Below are 12,524 nucleotides of genomic sequence, written 5' to 3'. Positions count from 1 at the left end.
AGCCATGCAATCCAGGTGTATCTTACAAGTTATTATGCAATAGAGGTTATTTTAAGGTACATATGCTAGTTAGGGCATTATTTAACAGCTGTCTCTGTCTGTCAGAGATACAGGTGTCAGACCAAGCGTACATTTCTAATTTCCCATCCACTGGTCGAAGTTGCACTTGAATAGTGCTAGGGAAGGGCTGTTCTTCACATGGATGGGAACCTATTCCAGTGAGTGAGCATTCACTGAGACACATATCTGTCCCTCCAACATGCCCTATTACTTCAGAAAATCCTCTGCATCTCTTGGCCTTTCAAGAGAGATACATACAGCATAGCTGGAAAGAACAATTGTGTATTTTCTTTTCTTCATACCTGAAAGAGTAGCTAACTGTTGTTAATGATGCATTGTGGTAAATTTAATTATTTTGAGTTCTGCTTTCACTGCCTGCATACACTGTGAATGTATCTCCAGAGAGGATCTAATTAGTTTCACATCCTCTCATACTGGCCTGGGCTTGGTCAGCATTTTGAACATGCCACCATACCTTTCCACTGTACAGAATTTCAAAGGACATCCAGATTTTTGCCTCATATTTTGGTCTGTCAAAAAATGTGTGATTTTTTTTTTTTTTTTTTTTTTTTGTAAATCATTTAGGATTGAAGTAACTGAATAATAGCAAACATCAGAGGTTGGCATAATGTTTAAGGTGTTTACCTTACAGACACAAGGTGCAGGGTTTGATTCTTATATGGAGTAATTAACTAGTCTTAAAAAGGCCCACATGGGCAGTTAGCCTAGTACTAATCTTCAGAAAAATAAGCCAGTACAAAACCTGTTACTCTATTACATTTATAAGAGCAATATTTAAAATATTTCCCTGATTCAGGGCCTTTGGCTCCATATTATTTTGACTAAAATACTGTGCAAGGGAAGAGAGTTGTGTGAATTTACACCCTTGTTTTGTGCAAGCTCAAACCGACCCCCACCAGCCAAAATAAATTTTGAAGATAGTTGGTGTTAATTGAGAACTTCCTTTTATTAAGAAAGTTATATGAAATTTGTGTTTTGGTGGCAAAGACTAGAAGTGCTGGGAGTATTGAAAAGTACTTGCACTGTCATTGCTGTAATCTAGTATTTGCAGAATAAAATATATTTGTATTAGAGAAAATAGAAACAGCTTGGATCACTTCTTTAGAAATGTTTTACACTATGGCATACCTAAGGCAAATCATCATCATCTTCTTTCGGCTGTTCCCGTTAGGGGTCGCCACAGCAGATCACCTGTTTCCATTTCTTCCTATCCTTAGCATCTTGCTCTGTCACACCAACCACCTGCATGTCCTCTCTCACCACATCCATAAACCTTATCTTAGGCCTTCCTCTTTTCCTGTTACCTAGTAGCTTCATCCTTAGTATCTTTTTCCCAATATACTCAGCATTCCTCCTTAGCACATGTCCAAACCAATGTAATCGTGCCTCTCTGGCTTTGTCTCCAAACCTTCCAACTTGGGCTGACCCTCTAATATACTTATTCCTAATCCTGTCCACCCTCGTCACACCCAGTGCAAATCTTAACAGCTTTAATTCTGCCACATCCAGCTCAAACTCCTGCCTTTTTGTCAATGCCACTGTCTCCAACCCATATAACATAGCTGGTCTCACTACCCTCTTGTAGACCTTCCCTTTCACTCTTACAGGTACTAGTCTGTCACAAATCACTCCTGGCACTCTTCTCCACCCACTCCATCCTGCCTGTACTCTCTTCTTCACCTCTCTTCCACACTCACCGTTACTCTGAACTATTGACCCCAAGTATTTAAACTCATCCACCTTCGCCACCTCTACTCCTTGCATCCTCACCATTCCTCTATCCTCCCTCTCATTCACACACATATATTCTGTCTTAGTCCTGCTGACCTTCATTCCTCTTCTCTCTAGAGCATATCTCCATCTCTCCAGGGTCTCCTCCACCTGTTCCCTACTCTCACTACAGATCACAATGTCATCTACAAACATCATAGTCCACGGGGACTCCTGTCTGATCTCGTCTGTCAACCTGTCCATCACCATTGCAAATAAGAAAGGGCTCAGAGCTGATCCTTGATGTAACCCCACCTCCATCTTAAATGCATTTGTCACTCCCACCGCAGACCTCACCAATGTCACACTACCCTCGTACATATCCTGTACCACTCTTACATACTTTTCTGACAGTCCTGACTTCCTCATACAATACCACAACTCCTCTCTAGGCACCCTGTCATATGCTTTCTCTAAGTCTACAAAAACACAATGCAACTCCTTCCGACATTCTCTGTACTTTTCCATCAACACTCTCAGAGCAAAGATCACATCTGTAGTGCTCTTTCCTGGCAGGAAACCGTACTGCTGATCACTAATCATCACGTCCCTTCTTAACCTTGCTTCCACTACTCTTTCCCATAACTTCATGCTGTGACTGATCAGTTTTATCCCTCTGTAGTTACTACAGCTCTGCACATCACCCTTATTCTTAAAAATCGGTACCAAAACACTTTTTCTCCATTCCTCAGGCATCCTTTCACTTTCCAAGATTTCATTAAACAATCTGGTTAAAAACTCCACTGCCATTTCACCTAAACACCTCCATGCTTCTGCAGGTATGTCATCTGGGCCAACAGCCTTTCCATTCTTCATTCTCTTCATAGCTATCCTTACTTCCTCCTTGCTAATCCATTGTACTTCATGATTTACTATCCCTACATCAGCCAACCTTCTCTCCCTCTCATTCTCTTCATTCATCAACCCCTCAAAGTACTCTTTCCATCTCCTCAACACACTATCCTTGCTTGTGAGTATGTTTCCCTCATTATCCTTTATCACCTTTACCTGCTGTACATCTTTCCTAGCTCGGTCCCTCTGTCTAGCCAATCGGTACAGATCCTTTTTTCCCTCCTTAGTGTCCAACCTTTCATACAACTCTTCATATGCCTTATCCTTAGCCTTCGCCACCTCTCTCTTTGCCATGCACCTCATCTCCTTATACTTCTGTCTACTTTCTTCATCTCTCTGACAATCCCACTTCTTCTTTGCCAACCTCTTTCTCTGTATACTCTCCTGTACTTCCTCATTCCACCACCATGTCTCCTTGTCATCCTTCCTCTGTCCAGATGTGATACCAAGCACCTTTCTAGCTGTCTCCCTTACTAGCTCTGCTGTAGTTACCCAGCTATTTGGTAACTCTTCACTGCCACCCAGTGCCTGCCTTAACTCATCCCTGAACTCCACCTCACAATTACCCTTTTTCAATGTTCACCACTTGATCCTTGGTGCTGCCCTCACACTCCTCCTCCTCTTCTTGATAACCAACGTCATCCTACAAACCACTATCCTATGCTGCCTAATGACACTTTCTCCGGTCACCACTTTACAGTCTCCAATCTCCTTCAAACTGGCCCTCCTACATAAAATATAATCCACCTGTGTGCATCTTCCTCCACTCTTGTATGTCACCCTATGCTCTTCCCTCTTGTTAAAATATGTATTCACCACAGCCATGTCCATCCTTTTCACAAAATCCACTACCATCTGACCTTCTGCATTCCTTTGCTTAATACCATACCTACCCTTCACTTCCTCATCCCCTCTGTTCCCTTCACCAACATGTCCATTGAAATCTGCTCCAATCACCACTCTCTCACCCTTGGGTACAGTCATCACCACTTCATCCAATTCACTCCAAAATTTTTCTTTCTCATCCATTGCACACCCAACTTGCGGAGCATATGCACTAACAACATTCATCATTACACCATCAATTTTCAGCTTCATAAACATCACTCTATCCGACACTCTTTTCACCTCCAAAACACTCTCAGCATACTGTTCCTTCAGAATAACTCCTACGCCATTTCTCCTCCCATCCACACCATGATAAAACAATTTGAACCCACCTCCGATACACCTAGCCTTACTCCCCTTCCATCTGGTCTCTTGCACACACAATATACCAACCTTCTTTCTGTCCATCATATCAGCTAGCTCTCTCCCTATACCAGTCATACTGCCAACATTCAAAGTTCCGACCCTCACTACCACAGTTCTAACCTTTCTTCTCTCCTCCTGCCTTCGGCCATGTCTTCCGCCTCTTCTCCTCCTTCGGCCAGCAGTAGCCCAATTTCCGCCAGCACCCTGTTGGCTAACAGTACTGGTGGCGGTGATGTTAACCCGGGCCTCGACCGATCCAGTATAAAAATTTTTCTTGATGACTGCATGAAATGTTTTGGCGAAGTTTTACTCCGGATGCCCTTCCTGATGCAACCCTCCCCATTTATCGGGGCTTGGGACCAGCACAAAGAAAGGCAAATAAAACATGAAAATGCAGGTTTTGTGGAAAATGGAATCAAACCTTGAACCATACGTCTCAACTGTTTAGATTTCCATAGTATGTTCAGATTTTTACCTCATATTTTTGGTCCATTCCTCACAAAATTTGAGGTTTTCTAGAAAATTATTGAGGATTAAAATCATTAAGCAATGACAAAAGTGAGTTTCTGACTTCAAACCCTTCAGAAAATGCATGCTAATGCAAAAGCTATTATCCTTTCAAATGTTTAAAATTATAAAACCAATATTTAAAAATTGTCCCTATTTCTGGACCTTTGTCCCGCCATTATATTTGGCTTTGTCTAGATTTCTTGCTCTAAGAGGTTGAGAGGTATGCCCTGGACTACAGGAATTGTGTTTTAATACCTCATAGACTTAATTATATGCATTAAATGCTACAAGTTCGTGCCCTTAATCCTCTACGCTAACAGTCAGAAAAAAAATTCATAAGCTGCATTAAAAAGTTTTTCAGACGAGCACCTACAAGTAAACAGGAGATACAAATTAGTGGTATTTTTTCAGAAATTATATAGTAATGCAGAGAGAAAACTGGAAAGTGGCATTAATTATTAATATCAGCTTGGGTGCCCACATTTCTCACAAGTAAATTATATACAAAAGAGCATTGCTTTTTTTTCTTACACACAGGGCAAGCCAGCTGTGCCTTGTACACCTGCTTGCTTTGTTATCCTCACTCTATAGTTACTGAACCTTACAGAAAAGACAGTTGCTGACAAGAAATGGAAAACTTATCTCACTTTTTCTCCAGGAGGCAATCAGATCAGACCAACAACTAAACAGGAACATAAGCATTAGAATCTCACTATTATAACAAGTCAGTCAGCACAACAAACAACTACCACCTCAAACAGCTAGGCTTGGCTTCTCTACATGTAGCTGAGTTACTTTGCTTTGAAATTAAGGTGCCCAAGAGACAAGATGTCTAAGAAAAGAGTACTGATCACTTTTTTCCATAGAAATCACTGCTGGTGTTGTTTCTGAGTCTGCTGTGATTATTTTGTTTTGGTTGATTTCTCCACATATTAAGGGGTATGGGGGCTTGCCCCCTTAAAATGCTAACAGTTTAGATTTTCACCCTTGTATTTTGAAGTATTAATTTTTGGTGTTGTGGCACACTGGGTTTTTAGTCTTGGAGTTTCAGTAGCAGAATTGTTCGGTTTAAGCAGATGTGAATGAGGTTTGGGTGAGCTAAATAAATGACTGCAAGCCATTTTTGTAAACCTGTGAAGATTTTGTAAAGGACACTGGATAAATATGGACTATGAAATCAACATTGTGAAAAGGATATTTTATTGTTTACTGCAATGAGCAAGTTTATACATATACCCAACATCATGACAGTAAGTGAGAAATACATCTGTAACTTGTTGCACTTAGAGTTTTCCTATAAAACTGCGCACTTTATATGAGCTGTGGGGAGATGTTGCTTCCAGTTGTAAAACAGTATGCTCAGGGTCTTGGGAGAAAGCTCATGACAGGTTTTACTACTCTGTACAACAACCGTTTGAGTGACTAGAGGATACAAGAAAAGCAATAACTGTTGGCAGCAAGGAAAAACAAAGAACCGAGGGAGAGGATCAGTATGGAGGCCCTTCTGAGAAAGTTAAAAAGGGTGTAAAAGACTTTAGAGTATGCAAGCAAAAGAAGTTCAGTTTCTTCATAGCCCTTCAGCTGTTTGAAATAATCACATTTTACTATCTAGTCTTTATATGGATTCAGTTTTATGTTCAGAGTTTACATATGTCAATAAGACAACATATTTCCAAAAAAATGTATCTTTGGAATCTCTATGTCTGAAGTTAATGCATTTTTGAAATTACTGGTACTTGGTAATGAAATATTAGGACTGAGAAAGATTGTGATGCAGAGAAGTAGTCGTGTTTGCTAAGCTGAAAAATAAAAGAACAGGCTTCAAAATCCATTTGGAGATGAGTCTTTTATAAAGTTAACAGATATTATAAAATTAATTCAGAATACTGTCATTAGTTTTCAGAAATGTAGCAACATATAGTGCCTTGATTTGAAAGGCTCAGTGAAAGAAACCATTACCAAGGCAACTGCACTAGAGCATTTAGTTAATGGCATAGATAGTGGACTCTGAGAGGCAGAATATAAACTGAATTTTTACTTAAAGTCAGTATTGCCATTTTTAGAGAACAACTGCAACATAAATCAGATTTTGTAGAACTGACGTGCTGTATGTTTGTTTTTCTGAAAAAGAGGAAGAGAAAAAGTATGATTACGTTTATCTATAAATGGCTGTTTGATATATATATTGCTTCTGAAAGTTTTACTGAAGTAATAATAGGAATAAAATTACATACTTTCCTGAAGGCCAACAAATCCTGCTTCAAAGTCTAGGGTCATTAGAATAAAATTGTTAAATATTGGTAACAAACAAAACCTTCTAAGACAGGCTTTGTGAAAAGGCTGGATTCTTTATGAAGGTAAATAGTCACATTTTCACCATGAGTAATTTCCCATGGTAATTTTAGTTAGTTAGTTAGTTAGTTAGTTAGTTAGTTAGTTAGTTAGTTAGTTAGTTAGTTAGTTAGTTAGTTAGTTATGTATTTGAGCACAGCCTACATAAGTGATTAAAGTCACACAGAAGGTAAATGGATGTAGAATGCATCAAACCATGTACCATACAGGAAGTTTTGCATTAATTAAGCATAGACATTGATTTAAATTATTAATTAAATATTTGAAATTAATAGTCACAGAACTCTTCTTGTCATCCTGATTTCACGCACATAGCTAATCTGAAGAAAATTATTTAAAAGTTTGTGATTTGAGGAAAGGATGCTACAATTTTATGTGAAACTGAAACACAATTTAGTGTATAGCTGTAGTGTATATTATTTATCTAAGCATGCCTGATCTCTGTTGACTTAACCTGTGTGTATTGATATAAGAAATATCCACCTCTTATATTTTCAAATTATTTTGAAAAAAAAATTATTTGGACACTCTAAAAGAAAAATAAGTTAACTTAGCACAGGAAACATGTTATTGTTCCCCATTGTTAATGACTAATAAAATAAGATATTACATTTCAGAGACAAGACATGCATGTTCTATTTATATATAATAGAATTTATTACTGTGTCTAAACACTGAATCACACTTGAGAACTGCATTGTTATGTATTCTTGTCAGTTTTCTTTCATGAATATTTAGGTAGTGTGTGTAGTTATCATAAAGGTTAAATTCACTAGTATTTGGTTGTTTGCATATTTCAATGTTTGAATGACTATGGACTTGTATGCGATAGCCTTACAATTCAGTTCATAATTCTTTTGGAATGGCAATTTCCAATTTGTTATATAAACAGAAATGTTAAGCAATGTAATATATATCTCAGGAAAAAATGAAATTCAAATGCTGTTATTAAAGTGAACAGACTGTAATTTTACTAGTAATTAAGGTGTTTTGCCATTCAAGAATGGTACAGATATTTGCTGTTATAGTGAGAACTTTTCAAATACAGTTTTTGCTTTATAAGTGCTACTTTATTGAACTATTCCATTTTACAAATTCCATGCAATCATTTTGCATGGTGTAGGAATTATCTCTACTGGTGGCTGCCCTGGTATTTAAAGCAATACTAGTCTGAATCTATCCTTCTTAATCTACTAATTTATACAAAAGGCTCAACTCAATAGTGGGGGCACACATCCTCAGCCACCGCAACTGACTTGTTAGTGTCAACAGTCAGATAGCTTTGTCCTGTTGTTAATCTTTATGCAAATTGCTGGAGACCCATTGCAAATGACATTTTAAGTCTAACCACTTGTACTGTATTCACATTTAATATTCTTTCTTTACCATACCATCTCAATCATTCCAATAAATCTTTTTTTAAATCCCAGTAGTCTCATTACCTGCATTGAAGCTTATTCTACATTTACCCCATTGTTCAACAGTGGTGGTGGTGCTGCGGTAGCATTGTCGTCTCACAGTAAGACGTTGTCCCGTTCGATTCTCAGCTAGAGCGTCTTCTGTGGAGACATGCGTGAATGGGCGTGCCTTCGTTGAAGGTTGTGCGTTAGGGCCGGCAACTCAGCACATAAAAATCAACTGCCAATCATTAGCGGACCGGAGTTCCACTGTGGCGACCCCTAACCGGGAAAAGCCGAAAGACACAACAACAACAACCCCATTGTTCCCTCTCTAAGGCCTTAGTTTCTTCCATCAGCCCCAGTATTTATTCTATCAGTGGTTCATGTACTGTTTTACAATTTCTAGTTATCACCTTCTTGGTTATTATCAGTAGCAATGTAATTAGTTCTTTAACATGGGATTGATCCATTAGCCCATTAATTAAATCCTAAAACTGATTTCTGGAATTGGCTAAATTGTCACAGGCCAAATAAACATGTCTTTAGTCTACCCTAATCTCATGTTCACATCTCGAACAAATCTCCAACATATTTGGAAATATTTTCTGGATTTATCTGGTGTATATAATTATTTATGAAGGCATTTACATGAAAATATTCTAATTTCCTTGATTTATTTTCCCTTTTTGGTGCTTCACAAATCTTCTCCCACTCTCCTACTGATGTGTCTTTGTCTAACATTTCTCTCCATCATTGCCTCTGCTGACTTCTAGCCCTCCAAATATCTTTAACAAGTACCTTACATATCTTCCTCACTAATCCCTTTCCTACTTGTGTTTTCTATTTTGCATTTAGCAAGACCCTTATTATTTCCAGTATTTCCTGGTGTTTTGCTATTCACTGTTGTCACATATTTCTTCCAAGCTTCATATATTTCTCTGTATACCAATACTTCTCCTACTGACAGCTGATATGTATTTGAAATACTTCTCACTCTGGCCTTTCCACCACCCCTACACTTTCCTTTTCTTCTCACAACACGTTTCCAAGCCTGACATAGTTAGGCTTGACTGGCGCTTAATTAAACTTATTGGTCTCAGTTCAAAGTTCCATTGTTGACATTCTTTCGCTCCTATGAGTTTTATTACATTTGCATATACTTGTGACCAGATATTTATTCTGTCTACTATCTGATTATTTTCCCCATGTTTTAGTGTTATCCATTCCCATTTTACACAATAGTCCTTATATGAAGGCAGTATACTATCCTTCAACTGTGCTGCTCTGTGATATTCTCGAAAATGAGATACTGCCACATCCTCTGCATCGAGTGGAAATATTGTTTCCTTCTATGAAACTCATGGAGTTTTATCACCCTAAAGGTACCTCATCACCACCATGCACATCTGGTAGTAATATCCTTTGCCTGGGTCATTCACAAAGGCTTGCACAATGCAAAGTATAAGGGGAGTTGTAAACAACCTGATTGCCTGTATTGTTTCTTATCTGCCATTACACTCCTCCATTTTCTCATCATGTTCCATGCCCATTCCCTTACTTCACCCCGAGTCGCTCTTGGAAAGTCCATTGAGTTGTTAGTAATCCAAACCCCAAGTACTTCATCCTATCATGCTCAACAACTGTGGATATTCTTGCACCAACTCAAATGATGGGGCACATTGACACTGACTGTCTTTGTTTTCTCTTCATTTATTTGATATCCTGATACCTGTGCAAATTACCTATGGATATCTACATCTGGGTTACGGAGATACAGTATGACATCATCTGCAAATAATGCTCTTCCTCCCTGACCAGACATCTCCACCCTCTTACCTCCCCTTCTTTAACCTTCTGGGCAGCAGCTCCAAGTATATTGCTAACAAAAGTGGCAAAATGGAGCATCCTTGATGTGTTCCTCTACCTTCGCTAATCTCAGTTGCTAATCTTGCATTGACTCTTATTATTGCTTTTGAATCCCCATGCATTCCCTTCAACAACTAGATGAATTTTAATGGGAATCCCATTCTCATCATAACTTCACACAGGTATTCCTGGTAAACTCTATTGAATGCTTTTCTGCATCAACTGCCATCAAAACTAATCTCTAGTTTGTATGTTCAGCTTCCCTCTGAATCAGGTCTGTCTTGAGAATGTTAATAAATGTTTTCCTACCTTTTACAAAACCCCATTGATCCCAGTCTATAAATCTAGGATTTATTCTAGCTAGCCTATCTATTAATATTACTACAACTATTTTATAGTCATGGTTCAAAACTGAGATTGGATGGCATGAACTTATGTTAGACTGATCCTTCTCTTCCTTCAATATTACTGATATCAGTGCCATATGCCTTGAACCCAGAATACTATTATGTTTCAAAATGTTATTAAACATCTTAGATCAAAAGAGAAGAATTACATATTTAAATTCCTCTCTCATCTTTACTAAAATATGGTCTCTTCCCCAATGCCTGATTTCATAAAGCATTTTCTGACCCCTGCAGTAATATTGGTTTCATTAGGTCCCTTCTTTCCTGCTTAGATAATTTTATCCTGTCAATTCCTCCATAAAAATCTCTATAGTTCCGTTTCAGCTTGTATCCATTATCAGAGGTAGATAAAGGTTTTCTATATTATTCCCTAAATATGCTTTCTATTTCCTCAGATCCCATGTCTGAGTCTCTCATCTTGTATATCTTCCTCTTCCACCCTTTGCTATTACAGTCTTCCTGCCAATATCTTTTCTGCTTTGGTGTATTGTCAAAACATTGCATTTTAAATGCTGTCTTTTTCTGATCTTCCTTGTCCGTTATATATTCAGTGCACTGTTCTTTATGATTTCTAATGCCTTTCCCCTCTACATTCAGTGCCCCCATATTCTTTTCTAGCTGTCTGAGCATAGCAAGTCTAAATTCTTTAAATCTCTTTGCTTTGTCTACCTCCTTTCATTCCGTTTCTTAACTCTTCCTTCAGAACTCACTTGATTAATACCCATCTCTTCCATCTTCTCCTAATGCCTTCCTTGTTGCTCTTCTATTTCTCAAATGAATTTTTTAATAAGAACTGCCAGCATAGTTGGAATTTCTAATGTGCTGATTTTGCTTTTAAATACTTTGATATTGTTTGGTGTCACACTTTAAAATTTTTAACAGATGGTTAAAATAAATATTTTCAGTTAAACCTAAATGAAACATCATTTTCTATCCTACCTTCTGATTTAATTTATATTTTTAATATTTCTGGACAAAATACTATGATAGCACATAAAACATTATAGTTGACCTCTTGAGAAGTCCACGAAATGCTAAAATCCTGCAGTGGACTACCAGGTGTATACACTAAAGAAGCTTTTCAGAATGCTTCCACAAGAGGATAGTTAGCTCTCAGACCCAGAAGACATTTTTTAATTGTGAATAATTTACTGAACCACATTAAGTTTATATTAATATTTATATAGTTAATAAAACTGTTTTTTAGCAAAACACACTTCCATAACTCTTTCCATTAAAAGAAGCCTGCAAAGTTTGTATTCCATTGTATTCCATCTTCCAGTGGTTGCATCCTGAGAATTTTAACAAACATATCCTCACAGTTTAAATAAATGTTCATATATCTACAACCATGCATGCTAATAATAAATGGCAAAGTGTTCAGCATAAACTAATCTTTACAGCCGTCATTAGATTCTAGACATTAAACTGTATTTTATAAGTCACGTGCATGCAATTAATATTGATGTTTATAATGATTTGTAAACAGCTTATAATAAGGCATCACTAGGATGATCTTTGAAAACAATTGGACATATTAATAATCTCTGAGCGTTTTTTCAAAAAGCTGTCATCTAACATCTGGATGGTCGTCTGGATTCAGAATTAGAGGCCTATATTCGTGCTGAAGAGAAGACTGTGTCACATGTGGATAAATACAGGCTATTAATAATTTTTGAGCTATTTAAAAGGAAATTATCTTGGTGGACTTTTACTCCATGGGCACAAAAACTAAACGTTTATTTACATTCCCCCTACTTCTGCATATCCATGAGCTCTTTAAAAATAAGCACTGTGACTTGTTTCCACTGTAAGCTATTTCTCTGGATGCATGTACTTAAACAAATGGGAATCACCTACTGTGGCTCTGTCTTCATCAGGAAGAATGGGGACTGGTCATATTAATCATGTATATCAGCCTGTTATAAGCAGGTATTGCAGTCTTTTCTGCCAAACAAGAGATTAGTCTTTCATAATGTATTTCAAGAAGTATGACCCCCATGCATATCGGCTCAGCTTTTCATATTACATG

This window comes from Protopterus annectens, chromosome 3.part1, assembly GCF_019279795.1.
Source record: "Protopterus annectens isolate FY-2018-M chromosome 3.part1, PAN1.0, whole genome shotgun sequence".
Lineage (NCBI taxonomy): Eukaryota > Metazoa > Chordata > Ceratodontiformes > Protopteridae > Protopterus > Protopterus annectens.
Note: the sequence above shows the minus strand (reverse complement) of the source record.